The sequence below is a fragment of the Prionailurus viverrinus genome, chromosome A1 (genome assembly GCF_022837055.1).
Source record: "Prionailurus viverrinus isolate Anna chromosome A1, UM_Priviv_1.0, whole genome shotgun sequence".
NCBI lineage: Eukaryota > Metazoa > Chordata > Mammalia > Carnivora > Felidae > Prionailurus > Prionailurus viverrinus.
In genome coordinates, this window is record NC_062561.1 from 214653627 (window position 1) to 214662062 (window position 8436).

The following is an 8436-nucleotide window of genomic DNA, read 5'->3' on the forward strand; positions in this document are numbered from 1 at the left end:
ATTTCTCCCCAGATATTTTTTATAATGTTTCTTTATTTTTGAGAGAGGGAGTGGGGGGTGGGGGTGGGGAAGGGGCAGAGAGAGAGGGAGACACAGAATCTGAAGCCTGATGACAGTCTCTGAGCTGTCATCACAGAGACAGATAGGGGTCCTGAACTCACAAATCACAAGATCATGACCTGAGCCAAAGTAGAATGTTTAACCAACCGAGCCAACCAGGTGCCTTTATTTTATTTTAATTTTTGAGAGAGACAGAGAGACAGAGTGTGGGCAGGGGAGGGGCAGAGGGAGAGGGAGACAGAATCTGAAGCAGGGTCCAGGTTCTGAGCTGTCAGCACAGAGCTGGATGCAGTGTCAAACCCATGAACTGCGAGATCATGACCTGAACCAAAGTCAGACACTCAACTGGCTGAGCCACCCAGGCACCCCCCAAAATTTACCTTTAAAGAAATTTCTGGAGGGGCACCAAGTGGTTTAGTCGGTTAAGCATCGGACTTCAGCTCAGGTCATAATCTTATGGTTCGTGGGTTCAAGCCACACGTTGGGCTCTGTGCTGACAGCTCAGAGCCTGGAGCCTGCTTTTGATTCTGCGTCTCCCTCTCTCTCTGCCCCTTCCCTACTCACACTGTGTCTCTCAAAAATAAATAAACATTGAAAAAAAATTTTTTACGAAATTTCTGGAGACCCCTTACCACATTAGATTCTGCTAAAGTATATTCTCAGATTACTAATGTCTCTGCTCTGAAAATCCAGATCTTTTTTAAAAATAAGATATGTCTTCTATGAATTTGAACCGTTCTTCTCCAGGACAGTTTTTAATAAAACTTGTCTGTTTCAAACACTCTACATGAATTTACATTTAGGTCATTTATGCAATTTTTGTTAATTCTCTATAATTCTGACCCAAGGCTGGTTTACTGGTTTATTCCCAGTACCTTTGAGTGTGCCCTCATTGGGAAATAGGGTCTTTGCACATGTAATCAAATTAAGATGCAATCATGTCTGGGTGGCTCAGTTGGTTAAGTGTCCAACTCTTGATTTTGGCTCAAGTCATGATCTCACAGTTGTGAGATGGAGCCCCGAGTGGTGTGGTCGGGCTCCACGCTGAGCATGGAGCTTGCTTGGGATTCTTTCTCTTTCTCTCTCTCTGCCCCTCCCCCACTCACACTCTCTCTCTTTCAAAAAAAAAAAAAAAAAAAGATGAGATCATGCTAAATTAGCAAAGGCTGTACATTCAATAACTGCTGGGGTTTTTTTTTTTTATGTTTTTTATTTATTTTTGAGAGAAAGCAGGGGAGGGATGGAGAGAGAGGGAGACACAGAATCTGAAGCAGGCTCCAGGCTCCATGCTGTCAGTACAGAGCCCTACATGGGGCTTGAACTCACAAACCTTAAGATCATGACCTGAGCCGAAGTTGGACGCTTAACTGACCGAGCCATGCAGGCAACCCAATAACTGCTGTCTTTATAAGAGAAAGGAGAAAGAGATTTGGATACAGCGATATGGAGAAGAAAGCCTTGTGATGACCTTGGCAGAGACTAGAATGAAAAGTCTACAAGCCAACAGACACCAGTGATTGCTGGAAGTCACAGAAGCTAGGAAAAGTCAAGGAGATATCATTCCCCGAAACCAACAGAAGTAGCAAGTTTCCACTGACACCTTCATTTTGGACTTCTAGCCTCCAGAACTGTGAGAGAATAAATTTCTGTTGTTTTAAGCCAGCCAGTTTTAGTTATTTGTTAAGACAATCTCAGGACACAAAAGCACCAACATCATGCAGCTGGTGAGTAAAGGGGCTGGATTTGATCTCAATTGCCTGCATCCCAGATATCAAGCATAACCCATACTCCATGCTATCAAGGGTGGTTTTTGCTGCCACCTGATATCCTAAACCTACTCAGGAATGCTCCAGACTCCATAAGCTAATTAGAAGTGTTGATCTGGCTGAATTCACGGTGAGAGTTACAGATGCCCAAACTCCCTGTTTTTGTCAATCAGAAAATTGATACTTGGAGGGTTGTATAGAGCAACAGAAAGAATGCTAAGGAGCCAGGTCCAGAGACCAGTAGTGATATCGACCAGAATAGGGCTAGGGCAAGTCATGTCACCTCTCTGGCTCTCAGGGTCCTGCTCTGTCAGCAGTCAAACTAAATATTCCATGTGATTCCAGACAACCATGGAACAAGCTGGCTGGACCCACCAGGGGCTGTTTTTATTTTCACTTTTGTTGCTTTGTTTGGTCTACAAGTGTTATTTGGATTATTCAATTTTTAAATGTTTTGCCACTGGATTGGTCACATTTCACATTTAAAGGTTTCTTTCTCACATCTATCTGTTCACTCCCAGGCATCAGAAATTAAAATAATGGGCCTATTTTGATTGCAGTGCAGTGGCACAGTACTTCTTGCTCCTTCTGAGTTGAAGCACCTTCTACTTTTAAGGAAGGACCCAAGCCGGAACAATGCCCTTGTAGCCACAGCAGGTGCAAAGGAGAACTGGCCTGTTTCGAAACAAGAGCAACGAACCGTCTCCAAAATAAATATAGTCCAGTGATTAACCATTGAAACCATCAACCATGCAGAGTAACATAAATACTAAAGTGGGTCGTTTTCCAGGATGACCTTTCTTCAAGAATGTAAAGCAGGCAAAACTGCATCTGCCTCTACAGCTGCGACTCTGAACAGAATCAGGCAAACTGCCCCAGTGACGCATCCTGTCCAATCTGACAGGTGTGGAAAGTGGGCATTCTTAGCTACGAAGAAGAACTAGGCTATTTTCACTTTGACTTGCCCTTCCTTGTGTGTGCCCCAAATGGTGCTATTTATAGAATGCTCTGAAACAAAAGATTAAATACAATTGAGCTTTCAAGGCACCCTCCTAAACACTGATTCCATTTCTTCCCTTGAGGCTCCAGGAGCTGCAGTGACTGCCACAAGTAAGAAGGTCATTGCGAGTGAGAAAAATGTGGAGACTCACTCTTCCTTCCAGTCTCCCTCATGAATTCTCTCCGAGACGTGGAGGTAGAGATTCTCACAGCCCCACGACAGCTTCTTATGTCTTTCTAAACATACAGCCAGGACTGTTACCAACGTTATTATTGTTGTTGTTTTTGTCTTTTTTTGTTATTCTGGTGTGGGATACTCTGATTTACACTAAGCGCCAGTGTAGGATGTCTGTGATTATATACACTTAACACATACATGCACGTGCACATTAAATTAGGTTACCAGTTGTTAAATAAACAAGGAATGTTTCTTTAACTCTACAGACCATGCCAATAAAATAAACAAATACAGAGTGAGTCCTATAAGCAAGTGCTATCAGCAAGGTATTCTCAACAAAGATTATTCTTTCAAAAGATAATTGATTCCAGGGGCTCCTCACTAGCTCAGTCAGTGGAGCATGTGACTCTTGATCTTGGGGTTGTGGGTTCAAGTCCCATGCTGGGTGTAGAGATTACTTAAAAAAAATTTTAAATATATTTAAAGAAAAAGGAGAAAAAATAAAATTAAATTAAAAATATAAAGAAAAAGGATCATTGATTCCAGTTATAAAATGAATGGAGTCACGGGGATAAAAGTCACAGCATAGGGAATATAGTCGATGGTATTGTAATAGTGTTGCATGGTGACAGATGGTAGCTACACTTGTGATGAGCAGAGCAGAACGTGTAGACGTGGAGTCACAGCTGTACACCTGAAACTAACGTAGCATTGTGTGTCCACGATATTTCCATTAAAATAAATAAATAAGTGAATACATAAATAAATAAATAAATAAATAAATAGGGGGTCCTGGGTGGCTCAGTCGGTTAAGCGTCCGACTTTTACTCAGGTCATGATCTCGAGTTTCACTAGTCTGAGCCCCACGTCGGGCTCTGTCCTGACAGCTCAGAGCCTGGAGCCTGCCTCGGATTCTGTGTCTCCCTCTCTCTCTGCCCCTCCTCTGTTTGCACTCTGTCTCTGTCTCTCTCTGTCTCTCAAAAATTAATAAACATTTAAAAAAAATTTAAGTAAATAAATCAATAAATAATAAAATAATATTAAAGAGAAAAGATCATTGATTCCAGGGCTACAGTGGTAGTTAAAAGATAATTAAAGTGACTGCTAATTGGTTATGAGGGTTCTTTTTGGGGTGGCGAAAATAAAAACACCGAACTGTACACTTTAGAGGGGTGAATTCTTTGGTATGTGAATTGTATCTCAAAATTTTTTTCAGATAATTCAAGAGTGGTTAGTATGTTCCAGAGATCCTGAGGTAAGCACTACATAAAAAAATAGCTATCCCTTTGAGCCACCTACAGTGTGTCGGACCCTTTACTAAGTTATCTGCTTTCACCCTCTTATTTAATCTCTATAACCTCCCTAGAGGGAAAAAGTGTTGGTACCGCATTTTACAGCTGAGGAAATGGATTTAGAGAGTCCCTTGCTTAAAATCATACATGTAAAATTAGGCAAAATCATGTGAAACTGCCATTTTGTAGGCTATTTTTTGTTCAAATGTTGTCAGTTTCTTCCAGCTCAATCTAATGAGTAGCTATATCTGTCCAAGTGCTTAACTGTACACGTGGGAAAACCACTCCAGGGAGATAGGCAGTAGAGAACTATGAGATGGTAAGAGCCTAGTTCACTGAACGACAATGCACACCAGAAAGGGCTTCATGTGAACAAGAGATAAGCTTCTATTGCATGAAACCACAAAGAATTTGAGTTTTGTCTGTTTTACCAGGGGCACCACTTATTCTAACAAATATACCAGGTCTATGGAACTCCAGAGCCCATGTTCCTACCCGCTTGTCATTTGCCTTCTTTAGGAAGTTTAGAGCCTGGTTATAGATACATGTACAATGGACTAGAATACTAGAATCAAAGAAAGAAATGGCTAAGTTCCACAGAGTGGAATAAATAACAAATCATAGGGTTAATGTAACAGAGGGCATTAAAAAACCAGTGGCTTATAGGGAGCCTGGGTGACTCAGTCGGTTAAGTGTCTACTTCTTGATTTCAGCTCGGGTCGTGATCTCACAGTTCATGAGTTTGAGCCCTGCATTGGGCTCTGTGCAGACAATGCTGAGCCTGCTTGGGATTCTCTCCCTCTCTTTGTGTTCCTCTCCCACTTGTGCACTCTCTCACTCTCTCTCTCTCTTAAAATCAATAAATAAACTTAAAAAAAAAAAAAGGAAAAGAAAAGAAAAACAAGTGGCTTGGCCTTTCAGATCTGCCATCTTCCAGTAACGCACCAAGATGACCAACAAGAAGGAAAGAGGGAGGACTCTGGCTATGTGTTCTCTAGGCTTTTTGGAAAACAGATTTGTTCCTTTGGCCACATATATGCAAGTCTACGAGAAAGGTGATATTGTGGACATCAAGGGAATGGGCGGTGTTCAGAAAGAAACGCCCCACAAATCGTGGCAAAACTGGAAGAGTCTACAGTGGTACCCAGCATGCAGTTGGCACTGTTATAAGCAAACAAAGGCAGGATTTTTGCCAAGAGAATTCATGTACGTAGTGAGTATATTAAGCACTCTGTGAGCAGAGATAGCTTGTTGAAGCGTGTGAAGGAAAATGACCAGGAAAAGAAGGAAGCCAAAGAGAAAGATACTGGGGTTCAACCGAAGCGCCAGCCTGCCCCACCCAAGAAGCACACTTTGTGAGAACAAACAGAAGGCAGCTGCTGGAACCCAGTCCCTGTGAATACATGGCATGATAAGTGTAAAAAAAGGACCTCTAGACTGTAACCATGTTTCTCTTAAATGAGAAGTGTGGCGCCCCCTCCCCCAAAGAAGTATTTAAAACAAAAACAAACAAAACACAGTGCCTTACCCAAATAAAGGGTTTATTCTTCCCACAAAGTTAGAAGCCTGGAAGTGTGCAGACCAGACCGGGGCTGGAACGCTGTCTCTGTGACTCCATTAAAACCCCAGATATTCATACCTTTCCACTCCACCATCCTCAACGTGTGGCCTTCTGGGAAAAAAGGGTAAGTCCAAGGATGAAGGTACATGCCAGTCAAAATCACTCCCCTTTTAAAGAGCTTCCTCTGAAGCCCCTCCCAGAAATGATCACTTGGCAAGAACTGTCAGTGGCTACTCTCGCTTCAAAGGAGACTGTGAAATGTGATTACTTTTAAGATGGTCACATTAGCCCCCTATATAAAATCAGAGCTCTGTTAGTAATGGCAAGTGGAAAATGAACATTAGGTCACATCGTCTGCCTCATGCAGCAAGGATGTTCAAAAGCCTGAGTGGGCAAAACATTGGCAGATGCCCACTACAAGGGTCAGCCAGAATTTGAACCCAGGTTTGATTGCCTCAGAGTCATTACTCTTAATCCCAAACCATGCTGACTCCTTCATGGATATATAGTCTAGGAAAGCATGTGTGCTATTTACCAGAACACAAGGACAGCATACTCATTTCCTACCGCTGCTATAACAAATAACAACAGACTAGGCAACTTAACATCACAGGTTTGTTCTCTTACACTTCTGGAGGCCACAAGTCTGAAATCACTCTCTGAGCTTAAGTCCAAGGTGTTGGCAGGGCTCTTTCCTTTTGGAGGTTCTGAAGGAGAGTATGTTTCCTGACCATCCTTGCCTCCAGCTTCGAAAGGCCACCCACAGTCTTTAGCCGGTGGCCCTCTCCTCGAGTCCCCGAGATATCACATCTCCTGCTATAGTCAAATCTCCCTCTGCCTCTGTCTTGTAAGGACCCCTGCGATCACATTTGCAGCCCATCCAGATAATCGGAAATCCTTCTCATTGCAAGATCCCTAACCCAATCATAATAGCCAAGTGCTTCTTGCCTTGTGATGTTCATTCACAGGTTCCGGGAATTAGGTCATGGATATCTTTAGTGGCCATTATTCAGCCTGCCACAAATAGTAAGTTATAAATTAATAAGTGCAAGGGAAAAAAAGGATGACAGCATTTGCAAATGCCTTAAATAAAGAGCAAAATTAGGGGCACCTAGGTGTCTCACTCAGTCAAGTGTCCAACTCTAGGTTTCAGCTCAGTTTATGATCTCACGGTTTCATGAGTTCGAGTCCACATGGGGCTCTACACTGACAGTGCTGAGTCTGCTTGGGATTCTCTGTCTCCCTCGCTCTCTGCCCCTCCCCCACTTGTGCTGTCTTTGTCTCTCTCAAAATAAATAAATAAGCTTGAAAAAAGCAAAATTAATATGTGGACTCTAGAAAAAAAAAACAAAACAAACACAAAAACAAAAAAGCAAACAGACTCTTCAATATAGAGAACAAAGTAATGTTGCCGCAGGAAGGGTGGGTAGGTAAAATAGATAAAGGGGATTAAGAGGTACAAGCTTCTAGTAATAAAATAAATAAGTCATGGAGATGAAAATGCAGCATAGGGAATATTGTCAATAATATTGTGATAACGTATGGTGACAGAGGGTGATGGCACATAATCATGGTGAACACAATTAATGGAGAGAATTGTTGAAGCACCACATTGTACACCCAAAACTAATGTAACATTGTATGTCAACTATACTTCAACAATTATTTTTTAGCTTAAAAAAAAATTTAAGAAAGCACACTGAGAGGGGTGCCTGGGTCACTCAGTCAGTTGGGTGTCCAACTCTTGATTTCGGCTCAGATTATGATCCCAGTGTTGTGGGATCAAGCCCCGCATCAGGCTCCATGATGAGCGTGGAGCCTGCTTCAGATTCTCTCTCTCTTTCTCCCTCTGCCCCCTTCCCCTGCTCGTGCTTCCTCTCTCTCTAAAATAAAATAAAAAGAGAGCACACTGAGAAAGTCAACAGAGAGATACTGCTTGGATAGTCAAAAAGAGGAGCATAAGTGATTTGGAAATGAGAAGACAACACAGACATTTTAGGGAACCAAGTAAAATAATCTGGACCAAGAATAGACTGGGTCAGAGCTGGAAGGGAGAGTTTGAGACCAAGACATCTTGTTAGGGCTTATCTCCAAGGCTGGACAAAAGAAGATTCAAGATCACTCAGGCCCCTGAGGATGTCTGTTCACAAGCACTTTGGATCCTGCCGCACCCTTTCCACTGGCACGGGCAGCTCTGGCCCCTCTGAAGGTGGGGGGACCTCAGGCCAGGACGAGGGTGAGGCAAGAGCAAGAGCCGGTCCCCACTCAGGCTGGTGCTGTGCTGCCCCCGCACTCACAGGACCCCAAAAAGGAGCGCCTCTGTGGAGTCTGTGCCCTCTGCACCTCGCTTCCTCCCTCCCTCCCTCCAGAGCCTGGGGAACTTCTAGATAAGCAAGGCTTGCTTAGGCCTTGAGGGGTGCACCCGAACAATGTCAAAAAAGACATTTTAAGCTGTATACTTCATGAACCTTCCCCCTGTCATGGCCCCTTACAGACACTTTAATTTCTGAGTCTAGACAATTGTGCTGAAGCAAGGCATTCCTTCACCCAGGGGAGCCCTCAAACAAAAGCTGAATGTCT